The sequence below is a fragment of the Pseudophryne corroboree genome, chromosome 4 (assembly GCF_028390025.1).
Source record: "Pseudophryne corroboree isolate aPseCor3 chromosome 4, aPseCor3.hap2, whole genome shotgun sequence".
Classification (NCBI taxonomy): Eukaryota; Metazoa; Chordata; class Amphibia; order Anura; family Myobatrachidae; genus Pseudophryne; species Pseudophryne corroboree.
The window spans coordinates 497,149,190-497,173,404 of record NC_086447.1 but is presented as its reverse complement, the minus strand read 5'-3'; the positions used below and the strand labels follow the sequence as shown (position 1 = coordinate 497,173,404).

The following is a 24,215-nucleotide window of genomic DNA, read 5'->3' as shown; positions in this document are numbered from 1 at the left end:
CCTGAATTTTTAAAGCATACAAGATTGGGCCAGTGTACATTTATTTTCTTAGTGCCATTGAATTTTTACAGCATACAGGACCGGGACAGCACCCCTGTAGTTTTACAGCCCCGTAATTTTAAAGCATACAAGAATGGGCCAGTGTATATTTATTTTCACAGCACCCATGATTTTTTACAGCATACTGTACAAGACAGGGACCATGTACATTTATTTTCACAGCACCCCTGAACTTTTACAGCATACATGACCAGGCCAGCACCCCTGTCATTTTACAGCATACAAGTCAGGGCCAGTGTACATTTATTTTCACAGCACCCCTGAATTTTTACAGCATACAAGACAGGACCAGTGTACATTTATTTTCACAGCACCCCTGAAATTTTGCAGCACACAAGACAGGGCCAGCACCCCTTTATATTCAAAGCACCCCTGTATTTTTACAGCATACATGACAGGGCCAGTGTACATTTATTTTCACAGCACCCCTGAATTTCACAGCATATGAGACAGGGCCAGCACCCCTGTAAATTTACAGTATCCAAGACAGGGCCTGTGTAGAACCTGTGGTGGGCAAAGCTCACCACCTAGCCCGCAGTGGGGTATGCGCAGCGAGCCCACCAGGGGCTTCTTTGCACTCGCCCCTCCTGCCGGCATTCTTATGACTGGGATCCCAATGTCAGTATAATGACAACCGGGATCCCGGCTGCTGGGATCACATACTGATCCCCAATAAGCAGTTCAGTCTGTGTACAGGCCTGTGGATTCAGATGGCCATATACAATACTAGACCAACTTTCATCAGCTGAACAGCCAACCTCTCTCCAACTTGTGATGTCACAGAAATAGGTGGACAGTGTTTGCCTACTTATGCATGTTTTAAAAGCATGTTTTTTTTCTGGAAAAAAAAAATATATTGTATGTGTTTATATTATATATATATAGTGAACTACCTGGTCTGGGTGCCAAGGCAAGCTGCCACTTAGAGAACCATAAATGGTAGGTTTCCCTGGCCCCAGAGCCAAGTGTGACCTGTAGTTTGGAAAAAACATTGTGAGGTTACCCCCTGCTCACATTTCGAAGCAGCACTGGCACTTTACAGCCCAGGGATGGTTACCCCAAAATCAGGAGGTAAATGATGTGGGGGTCACCCCTAATTTTGAAACCAAACAGGGTATCTGTGCAACATGGCAAAATACAAGCCCCAGCATGAACTATCAGCTAAAATAGCTGCCAGGGCCTGCTGGTACTTGAAAAATCACAGCTATTGGCACCTGCAGTTTGCTAAGAAAAATGTTTAATAAATAAACAAACGCAAAACACATAGTTTACTTTCAATCATGTTCAATTTTATACTTTTCTGATGTCACTGCTGCTCCCGTCACTGCTGTGGTCCCCTCTCTGCATCTCAGCCAGCTACCAGGAAAGTGACAGCTTAATTTTGATACCAAGATGGCAGATTTGAAACTATCTTACTTGCTGGTGATTACTGTTTTGTTTGTGCTGGTATACACATCTGCGCCATCCTCCCCACTGTCATCTGTTATCCATCCTATGATAGGCCAGCACATCTCCAGTATTCCTAGGCTTGAGGGCTTCTTGTTGCCAACTGGGAGACCCACAGGGAGGTTCTGAACCCATTTCCTAGTATAGTATCTATGATCCATAGCCTTCTGATCCCCTGCATGCTACTGACTAAAGTTGCAGACCACAACCCAACCTGTTCAGAAAGGATGCATACACAAGTGTAGACAGTCCAGTTCTTCTGGAGGTCAAGAGATAATTGAAGAGTGCACTGGGTGACCATTTGAATGTCCTAATCTCCGGTCTACTCACCAGTTCTCTCATCATGGGACTTAAGAGATCAAATTCATCAGAGTCAGTTCCTACAGATTCCTTCTTCAAGCTGTTACCCCAGGTCTCTAGGGCAGTAAAATCCATCTGACAAGCAATAGGCACTGACACCATCTCTTTCTGGCACTGTTCCCTCAGCAGCATTGGTGCCTGTTATGCTATTTTAGAAGACATAGATCTGCTCACTGTCTATAAGATGAATAAGCTTTTCACCTACTTCACCTGAAGATTTGGTATCGCCCATCAGTCATTCCAGCAAAACATAAGTGATCTGTGTGGCCAAACTGACCATTTGGAGATGAAAATGGATGAGTTGGTTGGATTATATAATTATCTTACCATCCTGAATGAAGCCATGCACACAGAAATAACCTACAGTAGTTATAAGGTGGGTTATAGAAAATAAGATAAATGTTGAAATGGGTAGTCGTGTTATGACTGGATGTATGCAAAATAAAAAAGAAAAAAATATGGTCTAAATTTACTAAGCAGCTGTTTTAGTGTCCTTTAGAAACCATTATCTAACGGTGGTTTATTGATGGCTATTATTAAAGTATACTCTTTCCCATATATAATTAGAACAAGCCCAACAGAATTAATTTGAAATGACCCTGGAGGTGAATAAGCCTACAGACATATAGCACCTTCCCTTCTGCTCCTCATCTATCACATTTCCTTTATTGGTAAGAGGGAGCAGCAGAAAAGGAGGAGATACTGTAGCAGGTGGTGGGGCCAGGAGAGATGACATTTCCTGATTAGTAGATTGGGACAGAAAACTGTTGAGTACAAGAGAACATGGAGAGGAAATTAATTGCACTAAGTAGTCCAGCTGAATATTGTGAGGGTGATCAGTGGAATCATGCATTTTAAAATAAGACATAAATGAGTATATAACTGGTTACCTAATATAATTTCTAGTGCAATTATGCTTATGATGGTACTTCAGTTACTAATAAGCCTATTGCTCTGTTTTATATGATCATCACTATCAAATGTGTACCACAGATGTCAATTATTTAATTATTTCTGTTTCAATGATGGTTTGTGAATAGGGGATATAAATTGTTTTTAACTTGTTAAGACTTCTTCCTACTACTTGTTTCTCAGCTGAATGTCCATTCATCCCGCTGTTTAGAATTGTGCCAATTGGATTATAACACAGAGGTTGCTTTATTTTCTACACAGACAACTCAGAAGTGCAGCCAAGCCTGTATTAGAACAAATTAACCAAAGCCATTAAGCTTAATGGAGTATTCAAGGGCAAAAAGGTCAGGTATTAATCTGACCTATAACCTTGCCTTAAGCAACTGTGTCTTTATTCATTGATGCCTACAACGGTTCTGGTTAATTTATTGCCATAGCATGCTGTTTGGGTGTTTACTATGGCCTCTAAAGTGTGAGACTGAAACAAGGCACAGTGCATTTATGGGCCACTATTACAAACTGTCTGCTTGGTTTAACAAGAAAAACCCTCTGTATTGACAGTAACAGCATGTTCTGCATTAATACGTTGTATATTAGGATTTTCACTAGCTTTTCACAGAACAACGACCATAGTATGTATGTTTAAAAAGAAAGAAAAATACATTTAAAATGCAATTACTTGTTTCACCAATAAATCTTCCATTGCACGTTTATATGAAATTGACAAATGCAGTCACGGGGTAATTAACTGTAGTGCAAAACTGCTTGACAAATTAAATGATGTCTTGGTATGTACAGTAATGTGCCTATTTTTACACAAATGCACCTTTTAATGCGGTGAAGTACAATACATACAGTAAGATTTCAGGACAGGGTTTTGGTAACTGCAGTCTTGGCATACTAGCTGTAGGGAGGCACAGTAGTTCCCCTGCATCAGAGCTTTCCAGTGGCCCAATTCAGACACTGCTATCTGAACACAGGACAAAGACTACATCCCCCATGATGCATTAGGGAGGGTCTCATCAGAATCTGGGGGGGTTGGGTTACTAGGAAGTGAGTGGAATGCAGGAGGGGTGCCCGCTCTTCTGGGAGTGTAAGGGGGCAACCTGACAAATCGTGTGTCTCCTGCAGGTTCCGGGAGAGTAGGCAGATACAGTACGAAGTAAGGTATGTTTCAGTTCTGCTGTTCTTGTTTGTTAACTACATCTTGAATAAAAGTGGTGAATGAGACGGCTATGCTCTGTGTCTGTTCTGGTGACTACACAGTATCTGTGATAAGTATAGTTTTACTTCACTAAATCCATCCAGCTCCATTTCTTCCACACCCAGGCGAGCCTATAATTACTTTTACTGGGTGGCTTAGAACTACTTGCAAATAACCTGCTCAAAACTAACACAGACTTCTCACAAGCCTGAATACATGCTTTACTGATATGCTGCCTCACTACATAAAGCCAGAAAATGTATTATATATTTCCTTTAATAGTGGATTAAAGATATTTTATTGCCCTTAAAGCATTAAATAACTTTTTTGTTGCTGAAGTAAGTATTGCAGCTGAATGATATTAGTTTTGCCAGCACAGACAGAACAATGGCATATCCAAAGATCAGTATTACTACCCTTGGGGAGATGGTGGTCACACGTGAAATTGGGAACATGGCAGATTAAATTATTCTCCTCACATAAGAGTGGTTTGGCTTGAAACTAGTCTGATACTACAGAAGGCTATTACTATTGCTAGCCAAATGAAATCAGCAATAACGAAGGCACAGGTGACAGGCCAAGGCACTGCATGTAGTGTACAGTACAAGCTATACATCCTGTGCAGGCCAGGATACACCAGATTCAGTGTCGGACTGGGGCATGAAGGGCCCTCCGGGGGATTGCAGTTATAGGGGCCCATACTTAGGGGTGTGGCCAGCCTACAAAGGGGGTGTGGCCAGCCTCCACAGAGGCTTGAAATACACAATAGTTTAGTACAGTGTAATGCAACATATCTACCATGTATAATACAAGTGCACAGTCTGGAACCTGATCCCTAGAGGAAGGAATGGGCACTCAGGCAGTGGGGCCTACCGGTGGCTTCCCTGGTACCCTTGTGGGCCAGTCCGACCCTGACCAGATTACAAGAAAACCTACCAAAATGCTGCAAAAGTACCTCGCAACAATAACAAGATCAAAACAATCCAAATAAATTGTACTATCATCCTGGATCTGCAGAACACAGACTGACACACATGCTGCGTACAAACCACATCTTATATTTGAATGTATGTGATGTTTTTCTTGTAATTTCCTATATATGTGATTGAATTTATTGTGGATAGCTAGAGTAGTTTTAGTCTGTTGACCCACCCTGTGCAATTTGTTCTATGATCAATTAGCATTTCAATCAGGTGACCAAATGTTCAGAGGTAGGCCTGTTCCTAATCAGAGTCAGTATTTCCTTAGAGTCAGTTAAGGGGTCAGCTTGCTGGGGGTAGCTTGCTGGAATTTATTAAGTGTGGAATTAATAAGTGTGTTATCCGAACAGTTATAAAAAACAGTGGAACAAACAATGAACAACATCAAGAAAAGGTAACTTACTTTAACAATTTACTCTAACTCCACTTAACCCATAAAACACAAACAACCTCAGCATGTTCATCAAACTACTGTGTCTAATTTCAATTCATGGAACTCTCACCAAATTTAACACATTCTACACTCACCCTGAAACTCACCCCTCTGTACACATTACAGCGTCTATTCTCCACTCCCCTCTTCTAAACACTCATGAGATTTATACTTTCCTCTCTGCAAGTACTTTGACAACCGCAATTGGCCACCAGTACAAACACTCGCAAACATCCACCAAGATTTATCTCACTCTTCTGCTTTTATTAGCTGGTGACATGTCACCAAATCCAGGCCCCAACCACCTTTCCCTCTCACACTCTGCTGTCTCAAAACAACATAGAAATCCATCTAACCTCATAAATATCACGTGTCTCCCATCCCCCTCCAAATCACTAAAATGTGCCTTATTGAATGCACGCTCCGTTTGTAACAAATTAACATCCATCCATGATCTCTTCATATCTCACAACTTTAATCTGCTGGCTATAACAGAAACATGGCTCACACAATCAGACACTGCCTCCCCTGCAGCACTGTCACATGGTGGTTTCCACTTCTCACACACATCTAGGCCTAATAATAGTAAAGGTGGTGGGGTCGGAATCTTACTGTCACAGTTTTTCACATACACTGTTCTACCTCAGGTTCCATCACTCGCATTCACCTCATTTGAAGTTCACTCTATCAGGATTTTCACCCCCTTCTCTCTGCGTGTTGCAGCTATCTATCGCCCTCCTGGGCAACCTAAACAACAATTTCTAGAAGATTTCTCTGCCTGGCTCCCACACTTCTTATCCTCTGACATCTCCACCATCATTATGGGTGATTTCAATATAGCTCTTGACAGTCCACAATCTGTTCATGCATCCAAACTCCTCTCTCTAACCTCCTCTCTTGGCCTAACCCAATTGTCCGACTCCTCTACTCACCATGAGGGCCACTGCCTTGATCTTGTGTTCACCAGGCTCTGCTCAGTTTCTGAATTCACTAACACTCCTTTCCCTCTCTCTGATCACAACCTGATCACCTTCACAATCTCTTCTATTACTTTAAATTCTAGGACACTAAAACCAAGCAAGCCTCCTCTAACCCGCAGAAATACTAACAATATACATTTTCAACAACTTTCCACTTCTCTGCAACAACTGCTCTCACCAATCTCTATATTTACTACACCTGACACTGCTGTATCACACCTGCACCAGACCCTAGAGAGTGCCCTTGATGAAGTGGTTCCAGCTACCCATCACACTCCACGTAGGCTTAGATGCCAACCATGGCACTCTAAGTCAACAAGACACCTACAAAAACTGTCACGTAAAGTAGAACGTCAGTGGCGGAAATCTCAGAATCCAAGTGACTTTCTCACATATAAGACTACCTACCACTCCTATCGTCAGGCCCTGGACACTGCCAAACAAACATATTTCCAATCTCTCATCTCTTATCATGCCAACAACCCCAAGCGACTTTTTAATACATTTAAATCACTTCTTTACCCTCCCTCACCTCCCCCACTAGCTACTATCCGTGCACAAGAACTTGCTTCCTACTTCAAGGATAAGATTGATAAAATCCGAGATGAAATGGTATGCTCTAACTCAGCCAGTGACCTGCGCAATTCCCTACCTGAACCCTCTGGCACTCTCTCTTCATTTGATCCCACAAGTGAAGATGAAGTATCAACACTCTTTTCATCCTCCTACTCCACTACCTCTCCTCTTGATCCTATACCCTCACAGGTCAGTAAAACTTTGTCTCCTGTGCTTATCCCAACCTTAACTAAAATCTGTAATCTCTCTCTCTCTCTCTCTACTGGTATCTTTCCCTCTCTGTTTAAACATGCAGTCATTACTCCCATTCTAAAAAAACACAACTCAGACCCAAACACACTCTCTAACTACCGTCCCATTTCTCAGCTACCCAGTCCCTCCAAGCTACTTGAGAGGCTTGCCTACACTCGCCTTACACACTTTCTTAACTCGCACAACTTATTGGATCCACTTCAGTCAGGCTTTCGTGCCCAACACTCCACAGAGACGGCACTGACCAAAGTAGTGAATGATCTAGTCACTGCTAGATCAAAAGGCCATTACACACTACTTATTCTTCTAGATCTCTCTGCTGCTTTTGACACTGTTGACCACTCTCTTCTCATACAAACACTACAATCCCTAGGTCTTCAGGACACAGCCCTTTCTTGGTTCTCATCCTACCTATCTAATTGCTCTTTCAGTGTTCACTTCTCTGATTCTACCTCCTCTTCTCTACCTCTATCAGTTGGAGTACCGCAAGGCTCAGTCTTAGGTCCTCTGCTTTTCTCAATCTATACCTCCTCTCTTGGTAAACTAATCAGCTCCTTTGGATTTCAGTATCATTTGTATGCTGATGATACTCAAATCTACCTATCCTCCCCAGATTTGTCACCACCAGTATTGACTCGTGTCACTGGATGCCTGTCTGCCATTTCATCTTGGATGTCATCTCGCCACCTCAAACTCAACATTTCCAAAACCAAATAAATTATTTTCCCACCAGCTAAGAGTAGTTACCAACCTGATATCTCTATAACTGTTGACAATGCAACTATCCACCCCACCCCACAAGCTCGTTGCCTAGGTGTCACCCTTGACTCTGAACTGTCCTTTGTTCCACACATTCAATCTGTCTCTAAATCATGTTACATGCACCTTAAAAACATATCCAAAATACGCCCTTATCTTACACAAGACACTGCAAAAACTCTAATCCATGCACTCATCATCTCCCGCATTGATTATTGTAATAGTCTCCTTACTGGTCTTCCCAAACATAGGCTATCACCACTTCAATCCATTTTAAATGCAGCTGCGAGGCTAATCTTCCTCGCCAGCCGTTCTTCATCTGCTGATTCGCTTTGTCAGTCCCTCCATTGTTTACCGGTATTCTACCGTGTCAAATATAAAATACTTTTACTTACATACAAGGCTATTAACCAAACTGCACAATCATACATCTCCTCACTCATCTCAAAATATCTCCCTACCAGACCTCTCCGCTCTGCACAAGATCTGCGTCTCTCATCCACATGTATTACCTGTTCCCACTCAAAATTACAGGACTTTACCTGGGCTTCACCCACTCTGTGGAATGCACTCCCACGCACAATAAGACTCTCCTCTAGTCTCCAAACCTTTAAACGTTCTCTGAAAACTCATCTCTTCAGACAAGCCTACCAAATTTCAGACCCACACACATAACCTTCACAGCTTCCCTATCAAGTTACATCCCCTCTGTACAGTCCACATAAACTCACATTTTGTCTTCCAACATTGCTGGGTGATCATATCATATACAACCCATTAAGAACCTAGCAACCTGGGGAACCATTATGTGACAGGTAGCATCTATCCTTGTGTATCAATGCCTATTTCCCTATAGATTGTAAGCTTGCGAGCAGGGCCTTCCTACCTCTGTCTGTCTGTCTTTGCCCAGTTTTGTTCTATAATTGTTGTTCTAATTGTAAAGCGCAACGGAATATGCTGCGCTATATAAGAAACTGCTAATAAATAAATAAATAAATAAGATTTACTGGATGTCCTGCTAAAGAGGCTCAGTGCAAAAGCTGCAAAAAGAAAGGACATTTTGGAAAGGTATGGTATATCACTGTAGTCACTAATACCCCTTTCACAGCACACAAATAACCCTATATTGCCAGGTCAACGCGGGTCGAGGTGCGGTGTGAAAGGGGTATGTTACAATTTCCTGGGTCAACTGACCTGGTATTTCAACCCGGGTATAAATCAGGGTTAATTACGGGCTGAAGTGCAGTGTGAACGGGTTGATGCAACCCAAGACCCATTCACTCTATAGGGAGAGGTGGCTCTATAGGGACAGGCGGGTCTTGGAGATGATCTGATCTCCAGGCACCGCCTCCGCATATGTCACCAACCACCAACCTGGCAATATGCTGGGCTGGTGCCGCCAGTTTGAAAGTGGTCTTAAGTGGGTTGCACCTGGGAAGGACCCATGTACAAGTCTTGGGTGTGACCTGCTTTTGCAATGTGAAAACGCTATCAGGGGAATGTTTATCACAATCTGCATCTCTGATTCGAATGGGATGTGCCAAAATTGCCCAAACTCACAATGCAATAATTGAATGCATCACAGGGATGTGTCAATTACCACATGCAGTGATAGAGCTTGCGAGAAAGGTCTTTCAGTGCAAATCCACTCCACACTCTTCTCATTGTATAACTGCATAAAAATACAATGAGAGTGTCTCCGCGCATGCGCCGCCGTTGACACCTTCAGGTATGACACTTGCACTTACCCGGTGATCGGTGACCCGGTGAGCTCCTCTGACTCCGACAGAGGTTTCGCTCTTAACTCTACTCTTCCTGTCAGAGCGGAGAAGGAGCTAGGGGAACCAGAGGGAAGCTGTGATAACACTATCTTCAAGATAGCGTTATTTTTACAGGTTTCCCTCTGGCATTTGTTTACGTTTATTTTTTTTTTATAAATTCAGCCTGATCGCATTTCCCATAACAAATATGGAAAATGTGATCTGATTACTAAGAAAATGCTATTTTAAGGGCTTGCAGGTAACTTTTACAAATTCTCCTCCAATTGCCCTTTAGTTCATTTAGGTGATACTAAAATACTATGAAAAAGGCAATGAAAATACCCTTTAGAAATCAATAGTGTGCACTGGCTCCTCCCTCTATGCTCCTCCTACCAGACTCAGTTTAGAAAATGTGCTCAGAGGAGCCGGTCACGCTTAGGGAAGCTCCTGAAGAGTTTTCTGCATTTATTTTCTGTTTGTTATTTTCAGGCAGGTCTGATTGGCACCAGACTTCCTGCTTTGTGGAACTTAGGGGGGAGAACGGCTCAACTTCCTAAAGAGTTAATGGTCCTGTTTCTCCGCTGGCAGGACACTGAGCTCCTGAGGAAGTCATTTGCAAGCCCCACCACGGCGAGCATACCCTCCTGCAGCACGCCGCCACCCCTAACAGAGCCAGAAGAGTGGTGAGTACAGTGCCGGCGTCCCGGTTAGCGGGTTGCCTGTAGGAATGGCGGCACAAGGGTAGGAGTGCAGCTCTGAGTGCAGGCTGTGCTCCAGGCGGCTCAGGAGGACATACAGTGTAGTGTGTCCTGTTGTGAGCGGCGCGCTGAGCCACCACTGATTACCCACACTGGCTAACATACCTAACAAGGGTTTTAACCCTTTGTTAGACACAAAAATACCTCAGGCCAGTATAAAAAAAGCGGGAAGCCGAGCACCATTAGGGGGGCGGGGCTTTACAATGAGCAGATCCAGCAGCTCTCCAGCGCCATTTTACCTCTGCAGCTTACACTGACAGGATTCACAGGGAAGCGCAGCTCCTCCACCAAGACTCCACGTCTCCTCAGCGGTACCAGGGGGTCTTAGAAGGAAGGGGAGTGCTGTAGAATACTAATCCCTATTAAGGGACTTAGTGTGGCGACCCAGCTAGGTTTACTTAGCTACAAGCATGCTGTGTGGCAGGCTCCATCTTCTGTGTCTCCCTGCGGGCTCTGTGTGGGTAAAACCATGTTTCACCTTCTGTGTGGGGGGGTGTGTGTGTGTGTGTCCCTTCCCGTTAAAATGTCCAGGGACTGTGTTTACTGCACAGCAGAGTGTCTATCCTCCCCCGAAGAATCTCTACCATGTACCCAAAATAGTACACATTCTCAGGCTAGTGGGGCAGAACCCCCATGGTCAGATTCCATTAAAAGGATGATATCTACTATTTCTACAAAATTGTCCCATAATGAGAGAGAGAGAGATGCAACTGATGAATAGGGATTCAGTTCCCATACCAGCATCTCAGACCCCTGCCATTTGCCCACAAAAGCGTACTCTGGCCCAGCTTATGCAGGCTGATACTGATGACAATACATCAGAACCAGAGGAGGGTGAAGTGGATGCGAGTGGGGGCGATGCTGTCCTATCACAAGGAATACAGTCCCTAATAGGAGCTATTAGAGATGTCCTGCACATTCCTGACAAGGTGGTGGAGGTAGAGGAGGAATCTTATTTTAATGTAAAAAATAAATCCTCAGCTACTTTTCTTGCATCAAAGGAATTGAATGGCCTGTTTGAAGAAATTTGGGATAATCCTGACAAAAAGTTTCAGATCCCTAAAAGATTAATTACATCCTTTCCCTTTCCTCTGGAAGATATAAAGAAATGGGAAAACCCGACGATTGTGGACGCATTGGTGTCTAGGTTGTCACGTAAGATAGTCTTACCTGTTCCTGGGGCAGCATCCTTAAAGGACACAGCTGACCGCAAGATTGAGACCACTCTCAAATCTTTATACACTGCTGCTGGGATAGTCCAGAGACCCACTATTGCTTGTGCATGGATCACTAAGGCCATTGCTAAGTGGTCAGGTAACCTAATTGACGGATTAGATTCCCTACCCAGGGGGGAGATAATTTTACTCCTACAACATATTAAAGACTCTGCTTACTTATGGTAGAGGCCATAAAGGAAATTGGTTTGCTCAACGCATGCACCACTGCCATGGCAGTGGCAGCACGCAGGGGCTTATGGCTACGCCAGTGGACTGCGGATGCGGATTCCAGGAAAGGCATGGAAAGCCTGCCATTTACAGGTCAGGCCCTTTTTGGAGATAAACTGGATACGTGGATATCCAAGGCTACGGCGGATAAGTCTACATACCTTCCTTCCGCTGCACCCCCAGCTGCAGGTTCTCAGAAACAGACCTCCGGGTCTGCTTCCTCAAAGCCTTCAGCATGACGGTGGTCCACACTGCCTGGAAGACAGGCAAGTGGGAGCTCGGTTACGCTATTTCAGTCACGTTTGGGCAACATCTTGCCAGGATCCCTGGGTCACAGACCTTATCACCCAGGGATGCAGACTGGAGTTTCGGGAACTCCCATCTCACAGATTCTTCAAATCAGGCTTACCAGCTTCTCCAGAAGCAAGTATGACTTTACAGGCAGCAATTCAAAAACTGGTACAAACCCAGGTCATTGTTCCAGTTCCACCTCAGCTACAGAACAAAGGTTATTATTACAACCTGTTTGTTGTACCGAAACCGGACTGTTCGGTAAGACCCATTTTAAACCTCAAGTCACTGAACCCGTATTTACGGGTGTTCAAATTCAAGATGGAGTCTCTGAGAGCAGTGATTTCAGGTCTGGAAGAGGGGTAATTCCTGGTGTCTCTGGACATCAAGAATGCATACCTTCATATTCCGACTTGGCTGGCTCATCAGGCTTATCTACGGTTTGCAATACAGGACTGTCACTACCAGTTCCTGCCATTTGGCCTCTCCACAGCATCGAGGGTGTTCACCAAGGTAATGGCAGAGATGATGTTTCTCCTCCGAAGGCAGGGAGTGAACATAATACCGTACCTGGACGACCTGCTGATAAAAGCGCCTTCCAGGGAGAGGTTGTTGGACAGCATTGCCCTCTCAACCCGACTACTTCAGGATCACGGATGGATTCTGAATCTACCAAAATTCCACCTGGAACCAACATGGAGGCTTCCATTCCTGGGGATGATACTGGATACGGAGGAACAGAAGGTATTCCTTCCGCTGGAAAAGGCATTGGTAATCCAGTCTATGGTGCGGGATGTTCTGAAACCAGCACGGATATCGGTGCATCCATGCATTCACCTTCTGGGGAAGATGGTCGCCTCCTACGAGGCTCTGCAGTATAGAAGGTTTCATGCGAGGCCCTTCCAGCTGGATCTGCTGGACAAATGGTCCAGATCACATCTTCACATGCCCCAGAGTATACGTCTGTCACCAAAAGCCAGGATTTCTCTACTGTGGTGGCTTCAGACTTCTCACCTGACCGAGGGTCGAAGATTTGGGATTCAAAATTTAATTCTGCTAACCACAGACGCAAGCCTCAAAGGTTGGGGAGCAGTCACCCAGGGAAAACAGTTCCAAGGAAAATGGTCAAGGCAGGAAACCATTCTTCCGATCAACATTGTGGAACTAAGGGCCTTATACAACGCCCTTCTACAGGCGTCACATCTTCTACAAGGTCACGCCATTCAAGTTCAGACGGACAATGTAACGTCAATAATGTACATAAACCGACAGGGTGAAACAAAGAGCAGAGCAGCAATATCAGAGGTAACAAGAATTCTCCTCTGGGCAGAAAGGCACGTGGTGGCTCTGTCGGCATTCTTCATTCCGGGAGTAAACAACTGGAAAACTGACTTCCTCAGCAGACACGACCTCCACCCGGGAGCATTCACCCACAGGTGTTCGAGTCCTCTACACGTCGGTGGGGAATTCCACAAATAGACATGATGGCCTCTCATCTCAACAAAAAGCTATACCGGTATTGTACCAGGTCGAGTGACCCACAGGCAGTGGCGGTGGACGCTCTGGTGACTCCATGGGTCTACCAGATGATTTATGTGTTTCCACCTCTTCCACTAATCCCAAGAGTTCTCAAAAGAATAAAAAGGGAAAACGTTCAAGCAATTCTCATTCCTCTGGATTGGCCAAGAAGGACCTGGTACACAGATCTACTGGAGATGCTCCCAGAGCATTCGTGGCCTCTACCTCTTCGAGAGGATCTTCTACAACAGGGGCCGTTCATCTATCAAGACTTACCACAGCTACATTTGATGACATGGAAGTTGAGTGTCAAATTTTAGCCTGGAAAGGCATTCCGGACAAGGTTATTCCAACCCTGATCCAAGCCAGGAATGGGGTAATGTCTAAACATTACCACCATATTTGGAAAAAATATGTCTTGTGGTATGAAAACAGGAAATTTCCTGCAGTGGAATTTCAACTGGGACGTTTTCTCCTTTTTCTACAGTCGGGTTTGGATGTGGGTCTTCGTTTGGGCTCCTTGAAGGTCCAGATATCGGCCTTATCCATTTTCTTCCAGAAACAATTGGCTTCCCTCCCTGAGGTTCAGACGTTCTTGAAGGGAGTTCTGCACATCCAACCGCCCTTTGTGCCTCCCACGGCACCTTGGGATCTTAACGTGGTGTTGCAGTTCCTACAATTGGAATGGTTTGAGCTTTTACAGCAGGTTGACGTAAAGTTTCTTACGTGGAAGACCGTTACACTGTTGGCCTTAGCTTCTGCAAGGCGTGCGTCGGAACTGGGGGTGTTGTCTTACAAAAGACCCTATTTGATTTTTCATGAAGATAGAGCTGAACTCAGAACTCATCAGCAATTTCTTCCTAAGGTGGTGTCTGCGTTTCATATCAACCAACCTATTGTGGTTCCAGTGCTTACTGACACCTTTGCTACCTCAAATTCCTTGGATGTTGTGAGGGCTTTAAAGATCTATGTGAAGCGGACGGCTTGTCACAGGATATTTGACTCACTGTTTGTTCTCTATGATCCCAAGAAAATTAGGTGTCCTGCTTCAAAGCAGTCTATTGCTCGCTGGATCAGGCTTACTATCCAGCATGCTTATTCATCAGCGGGATTGCCGGTACCTATAGTACAGGCCCACTCTACTAGGTTGGTGGGTTCTTCCTGGGTGGCTGCCCGGGGTGTCTCGGCTTTACAGCTCTGCCGAGCACCTATTTGGTCGGGTTCGAACACGTTTGCTAAGTTCTACAAGTTCGATACTTTTGCCTCTGAGGACCTTCAGTTTAGTCAATCAGTTCTGCAGGAACCTCAGCACTCTCCCACCCGGTTTGGGAGCTTTGGTACATTCCCATGTTACTAATGTGGACCCCAGTATCCTCTAGGACGTAAGAGAAAATAGGATTTTAATTACCTACCGGTAAATCCTTTTCTCGTATTCCGTAGAGGATACTGGGCGCCGGCCCAGTGCTTCGTTTTCCTGCACTGTTACTTTGTTAAGTAATGTTGTTGGTTCCTGTTCAAGTTTGGTTAGCATGGCTTTCCTCTTGTTTGTGTGTGCTTGTTCGAATCTCACCACTGTTCTGTTACATCCTTCCTCAGGATATGTCAGTCTCCTCAGGCACAGTTTCTAGACTGAGTCTGGTAGGAGGGGCATAGAGGGAGGAGCCAGTGCACACTATTAATTTCTTAAAGTGTCCAAGGCTCCTAGTGGACCCGTCTATATCCCATGGTACTAATGTGGACCCCAGTATCCTCTACAGACTACGAGAAAAGGATTTAAAGGAGCTATTTTTATCACAGCATATGAAATGTGGCCTAAACTCAGAAAATTCCATTTTCTGAGTTTTGGCCACCTTCTTTTATGTACCAAGGTCTGGTATGCTATACATTCCAGAGCTTGGACTCAGTGGGCAACGCGTTGCTCAATAGAAGCCTGTGAGCTTCTTTTTGCATTTATTCCCAGTGTACCCTGCGGTGTGCATGTCATAAAGGACAGCTCTTATTGGTAGAGTTGCCCTTTAGGATTTTAATCACATTTAGGTACATATTGGCATTATTAACTCCGGTAGGTACATGGTAAGTGGTGTGATGTATCACCTTGCAATGCGTAGTATATCCCGTTCTAATTCTCAATTCAAAAAGTATCTTACTTTGCACAGGTTCTGGAGAACACCCAACTCTATACAAATTCACAAACTTTTCAGAGGAAAAACATACATTGATTATCTCTCTTAGCTATACATATGAGAACTCTGACTGAGGGCCTCATTCTGAGTTACATGAAAGTCCAAATGCATTTATATCTCACCAGAGGCAGAACTTGTGAGTGGTGGGCCCAGGTGCCAAAATATAATTTGGGCCCCCCTCCTCCACCCAAACCCAAGTTCAAAAAATGTCACACGGCAATGAGTGACAGGGAGAGGAAGAAGGTGACAGCATGAGGCAGGGGGAGACAGAGGTTGACATAGAGAGGCAGTGGGTAGCATGTACCTTGGTGGGGGCAGGAACATAGCGGCCTCTGCTTTATCTGTGACAGGGACCCCTGCTTCTTGTGCTTTCCTCAGTTGGGCAAACAGACAGGCAGACTCTAACAGTGCCAGTTACACCTGTTGTAGATGCTTTTAATACATACACAGCAGTGAATCATACAAAATGTACAGTTGCGTGTTAATTAGAGTTAATGTGCGGCTGTGATCATCAGCGCTGATAGGTGGAAGGACTGCTTTATCAGTCCGGCACACACAAGATCAGCGCTGCCTCACTAAAGTAAGTCATTCAGACAGTGGGGCCCACACTGCTCTCTGGGTCATTCATCCAGCAGTGGGCACCTTAAACCTCAGGGGCCCCGGTGCAATGCACCTGCTACACCAATGGTAGTTCCGCCCTTGCATCTCATGATTTTTAGCATACTGGTCATGCATCACAGCTGACATATATATATATATATATATATATATATATACTGTACTTACAGCAACTATGGGCTTTTCTGAACCATTCTGAGTCGGCTACATTACAGTTGCTCTGAAGCTTCTACTATCACTTTGCTTTTAGATATTGGCCAGTGAGACGAATGTGCATACGCTGCCTATACTGTGGATGCACCAGTATAGGTTGGTGAGTTGGAAAAACATATCGGGCCTGTTTTTGCATTATTAGAGATATCTGCTGTTGTACCTGTTTCATTTAAGGAATTGTAGATATTTATATTATGGAAATATCTTCTTGGATTTAACCATGTATCTCAGATTTATCTATACTACCAATCTTAATTGTAATGTATTTAGGAAAGCAAAATCGTGTTGATGAAAGAGCATAATTTTTGCCAACTGTTTCACCACTTCAAGGGCATTTTAAAAATTATATGTTTATTCCCCTTTTTTACTGACCTAGATTTTTATAACAAATCGCACTTTTTTTTTAATGATTAGCAAGCTGCTAGCTGCCATAGAAACTGGCAAACGGATTTCACAGGAATGCTAGCACGTGTGTTACTTGTGCAAATGAAGCACAAAAGTATTTTCAATCATATATCTTTTTTTCTTTTCCTTTCTCTTAAACCTCCTAATGATAATGTGTGGACCCTTATTCAAAAAGTAAAGCATTCAATACCTTTAATACCAAGAAATAATGACACGGAGACTTGAATTTGGCAGAAAATTGTTAGCTATTTATTGTACCCTAACCATTAGAAAAAACCTGTAAAGTAAAATTTAAGTTAACATTCCGATTCAGTCGGCATACGGTGGCAGAAAAATGAACGGCTATATTCCACTGATGATAACCTCAAAAAACATTAAAACCCAAACGATCCTAATTTACCACAAACCATACATAGGTAATAGGTGCCCGACTCAGACCTCCACGCTGACTGCCTACCCTGATGGGTGATGACGCTGTCCCCTGATGGGTGATCTAGCGGCCTTAAAAGTCAATGGAGGTGAGTGCACCTAAACCACACCAATACTGTAAACAACTGTAACTGACAAGTCAAACTACAATCTGCCGTTCTTTTCCGCCAACAATAGCCAACGATAAACCACACTAACAATTTAGAGCCAAGGCACTCCATGCCAAAACTTCTACCAAATGGGGTGGGAGGGCGGGAAGGCAAACCAGCAGCAAGAGAGACTTAGCTAGCCTATACATCCCTATATATACTGATCCCTCCCCTCTCTACCATTGGCTGTACTTTTCATAACAGTTAGGTCCACCCCTCACAGGAGGTTTAACTCTCTCCATTCCTATGTCTGTCATTTCGCTCTCCTAAACCTCCTAATGATAATGTGTGGACCCTTATTCAAAAAGTAAAGCATTCAATACCTTTAATACCATGAAATAATGACACGGAGACTTGAATTTGGCAGAAAATTGTTAGCTATTTATTGTACCCTAACCATTAGAAAAAACCTGTAAAGTAAAATTTAAGTTAACATACCGATTCAGCCGGCATATGGTGGCAGAAAAAAGAACGGCTACATTCCACTGACGATAACCTCAAAAAACATTAAAACCCAAACGATCCTAATTTACCATAAACCATACATAGGTAATAGATGCCCGACTCAGACCTCCACGCTGACTGCCCACCCTGATAGGTGATGACGCTGCCCCCTGATGGGTGATCTAGCGGCCTTAAAAGTCAATGGAGGTGACTGCACCTAAACCACACCAATACTGTAAACAACTGTAACTAACAAGTCAAACTACAACCTGCCGTTCTTTTCCGCCAACAGCGAAAGACTCTTCCCCAGAGTCTTCGCACCACCACCACCATACCCTCAACCTAACTCCTGCAACACCAGAAACAGATCCTCCAGGAAAAACAACATCCCTTCCTTGGACAGATGCACACCATCAGGCCGAAAAAGGTGACTGGCACGAAACCAAATCCTAGGGTGGCGAACCACTTTCCCTCCGTGAGCCAACACCCACTTCGCCACCGCCACATTCACCTTTTGCCTGGCCTCATCAATCGGGCGACCGTCCGCCACTCCTCGCCAACGCAACCTTGGCACCATCATAGAGAACACCAAAACACAATTGGGCCACGCTGCGGCCACACTGGCCAGATTCTCCATCATGGCCCATCGCAGCTCCAAAGATGTCCTCTTCCCCAGATCGTTGCCACCCAAATGGACAACCAGCACCCTAGGGACTCCATGCTCGCTGACCTGACTGACCAATCTACTCTTCAGATCTTGCCACATCATCCCTCGCCAACCAAGCCAACGAACGCCATGAGCCCAAGGAAAAAACTGCGCCCCCTCCGAGGCCAAAAACCTGGCTGATCAGTAAACATAAGAGTGGCCAACTACCCAGATTGCCAAATCGTCTTCTACCCAACCTGAAGAGAAGGAAAGGAGTAAAAATCGGTTAATAAATATCCTAACAGGAGCTTATTGAATGCATTAACCTGAAGGATCTGCCAAAAGAAAAAAGGGGTTTTCGTGTCTTGCATAAGTCACGGCCTAGCCAATCTAAACAAGCTTCCAGCCAATCGAAGCATAACATAAAAACACAACGGGAAAGATCAAAGGAAAATAAGGAAAATAAAAAGGGGAGGGGGGATTTCAAAATGGGAAAAACATGTAAGAACTCAGCTGGAGGTGAAAGCGTAAAAACCTGCTGAGGGACTTTGAGTTGTACTGATCAGCCGAATTGTAGATTGAAATTCAGTCCGTCAAGTCAGGCAAAAAATTGCAAAAGAACTCCAGACCCCCGCTGCCAGCAGCGGCGAGTAGCTAATCCCTGAGTAGGATGAACAGGGGAGACAAACAGACACAACTGCACAAGGACGTACTTAACCTTACAACATGAACTTATAGAACGGCTAATAAAACTGAACTGTTAATCAAACTAAAAACTCATGAAACTGGGCGAATATATCGTCTGTAACTTGATGACTTCCATCGCCCCAATGCCTGAATCTCCGCAACGGAAAAACCCGCCGACACAGCCGACGTCGCCGCCCTGATTCGGAAAGAATGCATACCTAAAGCAGCGGGTGAAAGGCCCAAGCTCGCCAGACAGCGACTCAGCATCCAACGAAACTGATATTTCGTCAAAGGTAAACCGTCATAATGCAGCAGCCACGACCCCTGCACACCGGTCCGAACTGCTGCATATTTCGATGTCAATCTCACTGGGCAAATGCTCCCCTCCAGAGACGGTACCAAAGTGACCCATCGCCCTCTACCTACTTGGTCCATCTTAGAATGATGCAATCTGCACAGCAAGGACCTCTCACCCACCACCACGTCATCCAGAAGCATGCGCGAGTCTGCCCGCTTAGATGGCGCTACCAGCTCCGAAACCCGAAAGGCTCCGTGGTAAGCCATGGAGAACGCCAACTGGAACAAAAGCGATTCAAAAATTGACGACGCGATACTGCCTACCGCATCGATGACAGCCGGTAGCAAGGCCGCATCGATGGGGCGTCGCCTATCAGGCGGCGTTGGCGCCTCGCGCGCCCACCCTTTCATCTCCTTTACCAGAAGCCCGCTCTTTGTCACGTCAGGGACACCCTTGATTTTATTAAAAAACGAAATCCCTGCTAAGTACCGGGACACCACCGCTCTGGACCTACCCGTGACAAAAAGCTGCCAAATAAAAGAAAGCATCATCCGATGCCCGCTCTTACCTTCTTGACTACATCTGCGGACAAACTCTTCCCACTCGCTCCAAGCTTGACCGTAAGCCTTGAGCGTGTTCGGAGCCACTGACCGCATCGCTAGACCCTCCAGTCCGGTCCGATCACCTGCCAGACATAACCGGGACATTGAAACCCCCGCTCATCGGCCTCGGGTGCCAACAAACGAAATCTCTCCCACTGACCGTGGGACAACGCGTCGGCAATTCCGTTCTCAAGTCCTGGCACATGCTGCGCGCGGAACCATACATTCTTATGCAAGCATGTCAGCAGCAATCGCCCAAGCACCCTCAGAACCACCAGCGACTTCGCCCTCTGGTTATTGATCGCATGCACCACGCCCAGATTGTCACATCTAAACAAAATGCTGCGATAAGCCAGACGATCGCCCCAAACCTCCAGTGCTACCATAATGGGGAAAAGCTCCAGCAGCAAAAGGTCCTTAGTGAAACCTTCGCGACGCCATTCCTCAGGCCACGAGGCCACGCCCCAAGATCCCTCTAGGTAGCAACCGAACCCAGAGGAACCCGCCGCGTCGGTAAACAGCTGTAACCTAGCATTGTCAATCGTTGGGGCCAGCCAGATACGCACCCCATTAAAGTCCTCCAGGAACGAGGCCCAGACGGCCAAATCCCTCTTAATCTCGGAGGACAAACGAATGAAATGATGCGGCCTGGCACACCCCGCCGTCGCCCTCTCCAGCTTTTGGCAGAAAACCCTGCCCATCGGGATCACCCGGCAAGCAAAGTTCAAGAGGCCCAGCAAGGACTGCGCCTGCCTCAGCGTGACTTTGCGCGACATCACGAACTGGCAAATAACCTTGCGGAGCTTCGCGACCTTGGCCTGAGGAAGGCGACACGAGCTTGCCACCGTGTCGATTTCAATCCCCAAGAACGACAAACAGGAAACCGGCCCCTCCGTTTTATCCTCGGCCACAGGAACGCCAAAGTGATAAAACAACGCTCGGAGGCTGAACAGCAAGTCGCTGCAGCGCGGCAAATTCGCCGGTCCCACACACAGGAAATCATCGAGGTAATGCGCAACTCCATGACCCCCTGAAGAAGACTCCACGCAATAATGCAAGAATGTGCTAAACGTTTCAAAAAACGAGCAGGAAACGGAACATCCCATCCGCAAACATTTGTCAATGAAATATTTCGCTCTGATCCGAAAACCCATAAAACGGAATGAGTCCGGATGCAACGGGAGCAACCGAAACGCGGACTCAACATCGATCTTAGCCATCAGAGCTCCCGGGCCGTAACTACGAACCAACTCCAGCGCCTCGTCAAACGACTGGTACACCACCGAGCAGTGTGCCGGCGGTATCGCGTCGTTGACCGACGACCCTGACGGGTAAGAAAGATGTTGAATGAGCCGAAAGGCACCCGGAGTCTTCTTGGGGACTACACCCACTGGGGAAATTACCAAGTCATCCACTGGGGGCGAGCTAAATGGGCCCTCCATCCTACCCATTTGCACCTCTTTATCAACTTTCTCGCGCAAAACAGACGGCAAGGCGCGAGCGGACTGAAGATTCCGGAGAGCCTTGACCGATACTTCACCCGCAACTGGCAAGCGGAAACCAAACTTAAAACCCTGAAACAAAAACTGGGCGTCCGTACTATTCGGATACCAATCCAACCATTTGGACATGGCGTCCAAATTAATTGGCGTTGGGGACCTGTTGAGCGATCCCGCTCGCAGCGGGTTTTGCGTAGCTTTGCTTTCCCATCGCGCCTTGCCGATTTCCTTTAAAACAGTTGGAGGCCGGATGGAAGCCGCCACATTGCAAGCACGAATGTCGAAACCGACACTGCTTGCCGAAGGAATAGGTCGCATTATTAAATGCGAAGCACTTCCCCTTCGCGGGGGCCTGTCCTCCCCCGCGGATAGCCAACCTACCTCTCCTACCCGGTCCCCCTTCCGCGCTACTCCCCTGGGCGGACGACCCTGCGCGTTGCCCGTCCGCCCCCGGATTCCGGGGCTCCTTTGCGGGTTGAGAAGCCCGGGTGACCTGGAACCAGACCTCCACGTCCTTGCAACCAAAGTCAATAATCTGTAAGCAGTCCTGCTTCTCTCGGAACTTCTCATCATACATCCGTCATTCGATTCCTGACGATGTGCGCTGCATATCGTGTATCAAGTGCAGGTATCGTATGATGTTCATATGTTCCTCAGGCCTATCTTCCAGATAACACGCCGCAAAGACGCAAAAACGGCCAGCCAGTTGTCGAAAGTACGGAAAGCTTCCAGGGCCTGCCTAGCACTCCAGGGCAAAGACGTCCCCACCTTGCGTCCGCGCTCCGTCCGTACTGGACGGTGTCCCAACTGCGACGCGGCCGCCCCCGGTCACGGCAAGCGCGCGCTATTCGCTGAGCCGCTGACCCCGGCTGCGTACCGGACGCCCTCGCTTCTGCGCGCACTCCGGAATGCCTTGCTGCCCACGGGGATACGGCTGCTGCCAATGGGCCCAATGCCGCCACCACCGTCGACAGAGCCGACGCCAACTCTCCGGAAGCCTCCTGACTTCCTCAAAAGTCGCGGCCGGCACCGGCGGGAGCCCCCACAGATGCCGGCGCACCTCTCCTGGCCCGTCGGCCGGCAGGCGCCGATAAGGGACCCAACGGCCAATGCCCCGCCTGGCCTGCTGGTGATCCGCTGGCCCCCCTGACCACAATTGGCGTGGCCCCCCACCAATCATCTATCCTATCCTGCGCCTGCTGGCCCTCACTATCGCTGCTGTGCCTGCCACCGGCCACCCTGCGCGTGCCCTCCCCCCGCAGGTTGGAGCTCTCTCCGTCCGCAGGGAAGGCACCTCTGCGGGGCTCAATGCTGCCGCGCCCTATCCTGGGACGCCCCCCCCCCCCCATCCCCCGCCGCCGCTCCCCCCCGGACTCCGGCTATAAGGGAGGCAGCAGGGTAGACGTTGAAACTGGCTAGTGATGGGTAGTTCATGAATGATTAGTTCAAAATGAACTAATCTTCAAAGTGAACTAGTTCGTTCAGTTCACAGCTTTGGCAAAGATTAGTTCATCAGGAAGGAGGAGTCAGACACAGACAGAATAGAGCCAGCAGCTGCATTAAGCTTCTCACTGTCTCATTCACTTCACTGGATTTTCACTTCCTGAATCTGATGCTGTAAAATGAAAGGTAAAAGTACAACACAGCCCAGCAATACAGATCTAATAAAAAAAATAGCATCTGCACTGCCTAGCCAAAGTCTATGTGTGTCCGTGAGTGAGCATGTGTGGTCATGCTGCTCACCTTTCTGTGATACAATCACTGTCCTATTAGTCCAGATGTCCAAACACTTGCTGCTGCTTCTGGTACTACTGGCTTCTGTGCATGCTGCTGTGCTAAATCTTCTGCTGGGTGTTGTGTAGGTGCAGCTGCAGCAGCACTGTTGTTATTCAGCTCTCACTCAGCAATACTCCAGCAAGGCAAACCAGCAGCAAGAGAGACTTAGCTAGCCTATACATCCCTATATATACTGATCCCCCCCCTCTCTACCATTGGCTGTACTTTTCATAACAGTTAGGTCCACCCCCACAGGAGGTTTAACTCTCTCCATTCCTATGTCTGTCATTTCGCTCTCCTTCTTTTTGTGGACAGTAGACTACAGAGTTTGTTATATATAATTTATCAGACCACTGTAGTTAATAATTTTAATTAATATTTTTTTATGATTGATCATTTCTAATTACTCTGTGTTGCCTTTACTTACTGCATGGAGGGGGTCATTCTGAGTTGATCGCACATAGCAATTTTTTGTTGCTCGTGCGATCAACTCGAAGCCGCCTATGGGGGAGGGCTTTTTTGCATAGCAAGG

The 24,215-nt window shown here is 46.2% G+C and overlaps 1 long non-coding RNA gene across 1 annotated transcript in view; it reads left to right on the top strand.

Annotated features, from left to right (window-relative positions):
- Positions 1-3,874: 3,874 nt before the first annotated feature.
- Positions 3,875-24,215, top strand: part of LOC134911545 (uncharacterized) — a 157,803-nt gene continuing 137,462 nt past the window's right edge. The window contains exon 1 of the long non-coding RNA XR_010176658.1: positions 3,875-3,945. This is a non-coding gene — a long non-coding RNA (uncharacterized LOC134911545). The remainder of the gene's footprint in view (positions 3,946-24,215) is intronic.